The 6,425-nt window shown below is 37.0% G+C and overlaps 1 pseudogene; it reads right to left on the reverse strand.

The window, feature by feature from the left end:
* Positions 1–406: 406 nt before the first annotated feature.
* On the reverse strand, positions 407–522 carry LOC122112945 (annotated as a pseudogene).
* Positions 523–6,425: the final 5,903 nt, after the last annotated feature.

Consider the following 6,425-nt stretch of genomic DNA (forward strand, 5'->3'; position numbering starts at 1 on the left):
TTCCCTAAGGAAGTGTTTCCTTCGCAGCCACTGCTAGGTTTTTTGCTTTTTACGAAGAGGAGAACTATCAGATCTAGACATTGTCTCTTTTCCATTCAGTATGTATAAAGTAGCTGGCTCTTGAAGAAAATGAGAGCAAAATACTGGATCACAGTTCTTGACATTTTATTTTTATTTTATTTTAATTTTTTTATTTTATTTTTTTTTGCCAGTCCTGAGGCTTGAACTCAGGGCCTAGGTACTGTCCCTGAGCCTCTTTAGCTCAAGGCTAGCACTCTACCACTTGAGCCACAACGCCACTTCCGGCCTTTTTCTGTGTATGTGGTACTGAGGAATCGAACCCAGGGCTTCATGCATGCTAGGCAAACACTCTACCACTGAGCCACCTTCCCAGCCCTTTATTTTTTTTAATATGGAACACTTCATGAATTTGCGTGTCATCCTTGCACAGGGGCCATGCTAATCTTCTCTGTATCGTTACTCTTGTATCTATACTCTTGCTATGTCTTTCAACTTGAAGCATGATTTGGAATGTTGGTGGCATATCAAATTATGGCCCAACAGTTTAATATAGTGGCCCAAGAACATGGCTTGAGAATGACTTTTCCTAATTCATTCACAACTAGCTAAGTGACCATGGACAGGTAATAAACTCACTGAGCTTCTGTTTCTCAGTGATAAAAGGAGATTTTAATTGTAAAACCTTTATGAGAATTCAGTAAGTTGATATAGATGGATCGATGGATGGATGGATAGATAGATAGATAGATAGATAGATAGATAGATAGATAGATAGATAGATAGATAGATAGATAGATAGATAGATAGATAGACAGATAGATAGATACACAGATAGGTTGATTGATAATCTACCTAGAATATGGGCTGAACCAGCGAGCATTCTGAGTGTTGTTGCTTTGTTATTAATTTTACAGAGAAGTTTTTATTAAGAATTTATAGTTCTAGCCTAAAATTACTTTTTTTTTTACTGGTCCTAGATCTTGAACTCTGGGCCTGAGTGATGTTCCTGAGCTTCTTTCACTCAAGACAAGCCCTCTACTACTTGAGCCACAGTGCCATTTCTGGCTTTTTTTTTTTGAGTAATTTATTGGAGATAAAAGTCTCACAGACTTTCCTGCCTGGGCTGGCTTCAAAGCATACTCCTCAGATCTTAGTCTTCTGAGTAACTGGGAGTATGGGCATGAACTACTGGCACCCAGCTTAAACTACTTAATTTTGCATGGTAGTAAGGCAATAAAATTAATGAAGTTAGATGTCTGAGAAATTATAAAGCTTTAAAAAGAGTAGCTATTGAGTAATACTAGTGAGACAAAAATAATTCCCCAGAAGTTTTATGAAGGAATTAAGAATGGAGTTGGATCCCAGGCCACAAAGTAAATACAAAGCAAAACAACACTAAGATATCTCACTACAGTAAGAATGGACATCATAAAATATTCAAACAACAAAGACTTTCAAGGATACAAGGGAAAAGGAATTCTTTTATAGTGTGGATACTTAGTATAACCACTGTGGTAACCAGTATGGAAATACCTCACAAAACTAAAAGCCAACTATGAAATGATCCAGCAATACTACTCTTGAGTATATATCCAAAGGAATCATACCACAACAGAAGTACTTGTCCATTGCCATACTATTCACACTAGCAAAGCTATGGAAGCAGCCTAGATGCCCTCGCAACTAATAGATCAAGAAAATGTGGTATACCAATGGAATATTTTCTAACCATAAAGAAGCAAAAATTATGACATTTCCATGGAAATAGGTGGAACCAGAGATTCTGATGTGACACAAAATAAACCAGGTTCAGAAGGGAAAAGGTCCATTTATATATATATATATATATATATATATATATATATATATATACAATACATATATACATACAAATACATATATTGCATATATGTATATGTGTGTGCATATATATATATATATATATGTAAAGAGAGAAAACATGTCTGTAATTATAAGAGTATTTGAGAAGATTAAAGGGAAAGGAAAAAGAAAAAGAATATTAGAGGGTGAATGGTATCAAAATGCATCTGAATAAAGATGGAAAAATACAACTAACTGAAAGCTGTTGAATAATACAGCACAAGTAAAATGGGGAAAGAAAGAGTAAGTGAGGGGGGCTGAGAAGGTGGCTCACTGGTATAGTCCTTACCTTGCATGCATGGGACCCTGGGTTCGATTCCTCAGCACCCCATTAGCAAAAAAAAAAGCCGGGAGTGGCGCTGTGGCTCAAGTGGTAGAGTGCTAGCCTTGAGCTGAAGAGTTGAGGGACAGCGCCCAGGCCCAGAGTTCAGGCCCCATGACCGGAATTTAAAAAAAAAAAAAAAAAAGAGTAAGTAAGGGAGGTCGGTTTGGTTACAATAGCATATATGCAGGTTTAAAACATCAAGGACCCTTGGATCCATTACTATACATCAAGGAAAAATTAATAAATAATAAATAAGTGACAGGAAGAGATAAAACAGCTCTTATCCGATGTGGGGATACTAGTGAGAGGAAGGCAAAATGAAGAGGATAAAGGAGAGAGGATATGATCAAAATACTTTATGTACACATGTGAAAATGCAACAATGAAGTTTATTGATATTGGTTTGGGAAGGAGAGCAAAAGGATGAAGGATAATGACAGGAATGAGTTTAGCTCAAGGTAAATTATATGTATATATGGACATGACCAAAGAAACCTCCTTGTACAACTAATTTATAACCAATAAAAATTTAAGAGAAAAATGAAAAGGAGAAAAAACAAAAAGTATGGAATTGAACAAGATGCTATGGAGTCATAGCATCATATCAGATGTCTTGACCAGCCCGGGACAAAAGAAACAAATAAGATGGTGAGACCCCATCTCACAAAAGCACTGAGCATGGTGGAACACATGAATAATCACAACTGTGAAGAAAGTGTAGGTGGAAGGATCATTGTCCAAGGCTGTCTAGAAACAATGTGCCAAACTCTCCCTGAAAAAAAGGGCCTGGAATTGTGGTTCAGTTGGTAGAGTGCTTGTCTAGCAAGTTCAAGGCCTTGAGTTCAAATCTCAGTACCTCCCCCCCAAAACAAAGTTGAGTACCTTTGGCACTGTCAAAGTGAATCCATTCAAAGTCTCTTTGTCTCTTTCATAAAATGGATTTGCTTCTTCTCCTGTTTATGTTAAAATGTCTGTTGCAAAGAACATAATCATTAGCATCCTAGTTGTTTCATGAATCTGAGAGAGGCTCCTTCTCTGTTACATGGTCTTTTTTTTTAATTTTTATTTTTTTGTGAACACACTGTACCGAGGGGTTACAATTACACGGGCAGGTTAATGCATACATTTCTTACCAAGCATTGCAGCCTCCTCCTTTGTTTAACCTTTCACATCTCTTCCCAGCCTCCCCCCCACCACTAAATCCCCCCGCCCCCAGCACCAACATTGTAAAGCTCGTTTTCGACATGACATCTTGTATTTCTCATTGTTGCAACAGGTCCACCTGTATCCTTAAACGACTTGTTTTTCCCCATCTCCTCCACAAGTTATACTGACATCAAATATAGTGAAAGCAGGGGTTATACTGTGGGGGAGGGACATACAAAGCTACAAAGAGATAATCTTATAAATGGGTTAGAAACAAATACATGAAAGGAAAAAAACATTAAAATACATATCTAAGGGTTCATTTTCCTAACATCACATTATCTGACCTTTTCCACTTGACTCATATATATACTAGATATTGCAAATAAGGGAAACCATGGGACCTACGTTTCTTTGGGCCTGGCTTACTTCACTTAATATAATTTTTTCCAAGTTTTTCCATTTCCTAACAAATGGGGCAATGTCATTCTTTCTGATGGAGGCATAGAATTCCATTTTGTATATATACCACATTTTCTTGATCCATTCATCTACTGAGGGGCATCTGGGCTGGTTCCATATCTTAGCTATGGTAAATAATGCTGCAATAAACATAGTTGTGCTGGTAGCTTTAGTATGGTCTTGTTTGTTACATGGTCTTTTATGTCTGATAAAAATCATTGATTGTAAACTCTAAGGTTAGGAAAGCATCAATAAGTGCCACTCCAAACTTTAGAAAATTAATTTTATAATCTCACTTTATAGCTAACACAACAGAATTCCAGAAATGTTAGTATTAAAGTGGGGGGGGGAAACCTGTAGTGGGATGTCAAACTCAAATTCCCAACCCTTGGTGAAATAGCCTTACAGGACTTAGCCTTCTCCTCTGCAGAGGTTATTATTACAAAGTGTAATACACCAGAAAAATAGATCAGCTGACTGACTATAATCCTGAAGAGTGAAAACATCTGAATTTTAAGCATGATTCTGCCCTGATTTTCCCTCTGTTAACGTCCAAATCATTTGCCATTTTAAAATTCTTCAGACTGTGAAAACAGAAAACCAAAGCACTTTGTAAGGATATTAGTTCTACCTGCTGCTTTAGGATACAATAATAATCAGAAATTTCTTTGAAATGGCAAGTACTAAAAGAAAAAAATTATGACTCAATATTCTATTTCCATTTCAATATCAAAGCCCAGTGATGTGACTTTGGGATAGAATAGAATCACCTGAAATCAAATGGTTGATGAAATTTGTCAAAGCTCAGCTAAATGTCATTATATCAGATCATTTAGTTACTACGTTATACAGCCACTACAGAAAAGATTACACTGCCTGGGGAGGGAAGGGATGGTAAGAGAAAAACAAAGGAGGGAGTAACAATGCTCGATTGGAAATGTACTCATCATCCTACTCATGTAACTGTAACCCCTCTGTACAGTATATTTATAATAAAAATATATTAAAAAATATTACACTGCTTGTGCAGAAGGCAGATTGACATGCTTCCCTTCATTCTGTTTCAGCTTGCACATTTGCTTGCTAATTTTATTGCACACCTTCCTAGGTTAAATAATTGTGCGTTTGTGTGTGTGTGTTGTGTGTGTGTGTGTTGTGTGTGTCTGTCTGTCTGTCTGAAACAGGAGAATGGCATGATTAAATTTGTATTTCAACAGGTTTGCTCTGGTTGCATTTTAAAAAGACTTCAGGAGGGAAGAAAGACCAGAATCAGGAAAAATAATTAGGACTTGGATGATAGTTTTCCAGACAAGACATAGTAGCTGCTCAAACCAGCATGGCTACAATGATAGAGAGTACAATTCTGCATGTATTTTAAAGGTATGATCAACAAAAATTGCTGATGCATTCAAGGCAAACTTATGTTTGAAGTGTGAAGTAGTAATTTACTGTTAAGGAAAATGCTGTAAAAGGAAGATGAATTTGGTTTGGTACATGTTAAAGTTCTTCATAGACATCCAGATAAAGATGTCAAGTGGACACTTGAGAAAGGATTCTGGAGACCAGCATTGAAGCCAAGGCTGGAAAATCAAACTTTGGCACACAGAAAGTAAGTAAGAAGATAGCTAGATGTACTTGCATAAGAAGTGAGGGTACAAATAAAAGTGAAAGTGTCTAACAACTGAAACTAGGACACTCTAACAGTGACAGCTTCAAAAGAGAAGGAACATACAGAAAAGGACACAGAGAAGGAATAGTCAATGTGTGTGTGTGTGTGTGTGTGTTTGTGTGTGTGTGTGTATGTGTGTGTGTGTGTGTGTGTGTGTGTGGTATGTGTGAGACAGAGAGAAAGGGAAAGCACCCCTGGACAAATAAAGAATTGTCAAAAGGAATGACTAATAACTAATAAGTGAGGTAAAGCAATAAGAAATTAGTGCTGCATCTTAAAATTAACAATGGGGAAGATAGTAAGAAATTGGAGAAGAACAAGATTGTAAGCAATGAGGCAAAACCTGACCAAAATGGGAGAAAATGAGTACCTTAGGAGTTTTACTATATAACTGAAAGGAAGTAAATATAGTTGTAGCTGAAAAGGATACAGGATTGAGAGGGTATTTAAATGAAAAAAAAATATGCCTTGTAAAACTGGTGGGAATTATCTGCTCAAGAGGCAGTATTTTATGATACAGAGGTGGGGGGACAATACCAGACAAATGTCCTTGAGGAAGGTCATGGTTTGGGTTCAGTCAGTGAAGCAGAGATACAGTGATTAATAGGAAACAAGGAATTCATTACAGAAGTTAGAACTTAGTATAGGAGAAGCTGAGGAAGTGAAGGTCTTCAAGAGAAATTTACAGGGCCAGAGTTAAGAGTAACCATTACTGATTACTCTACTTAGCTGGCCTGCATGGATAATTTGGAGCTTACAGTGGAACCCAAGAAGCCAGGACACTGCAGCCAGCAAAACTAGACTTCAGAAAGGGAATTTACAGAGAAAACAATGGAAAATTTTCTTTTCTATGTATATAGCTAACAGCTGTGTAGGTTTACAGCCAAACATCTGGTGGTAGGCCTGCAGTTACCTTTGGCT

Source organism: Dipodomys spectabilis, unplaced genomic scaffold, assembly GCF_019054845.1.
Source record: "Dipodomys spectabilis isolate Male_0828 unplaced genomic scaffold, ASM1905484v1 ptg000095l, whole genome shotgun sequence".
Classification (NCBI taxonomy): Eukaryota; Metazoa; Chordata; class Mammalia; order Rodentia; family Heteromyidae; genus Dipodomys; species Dipodomys spectabilis.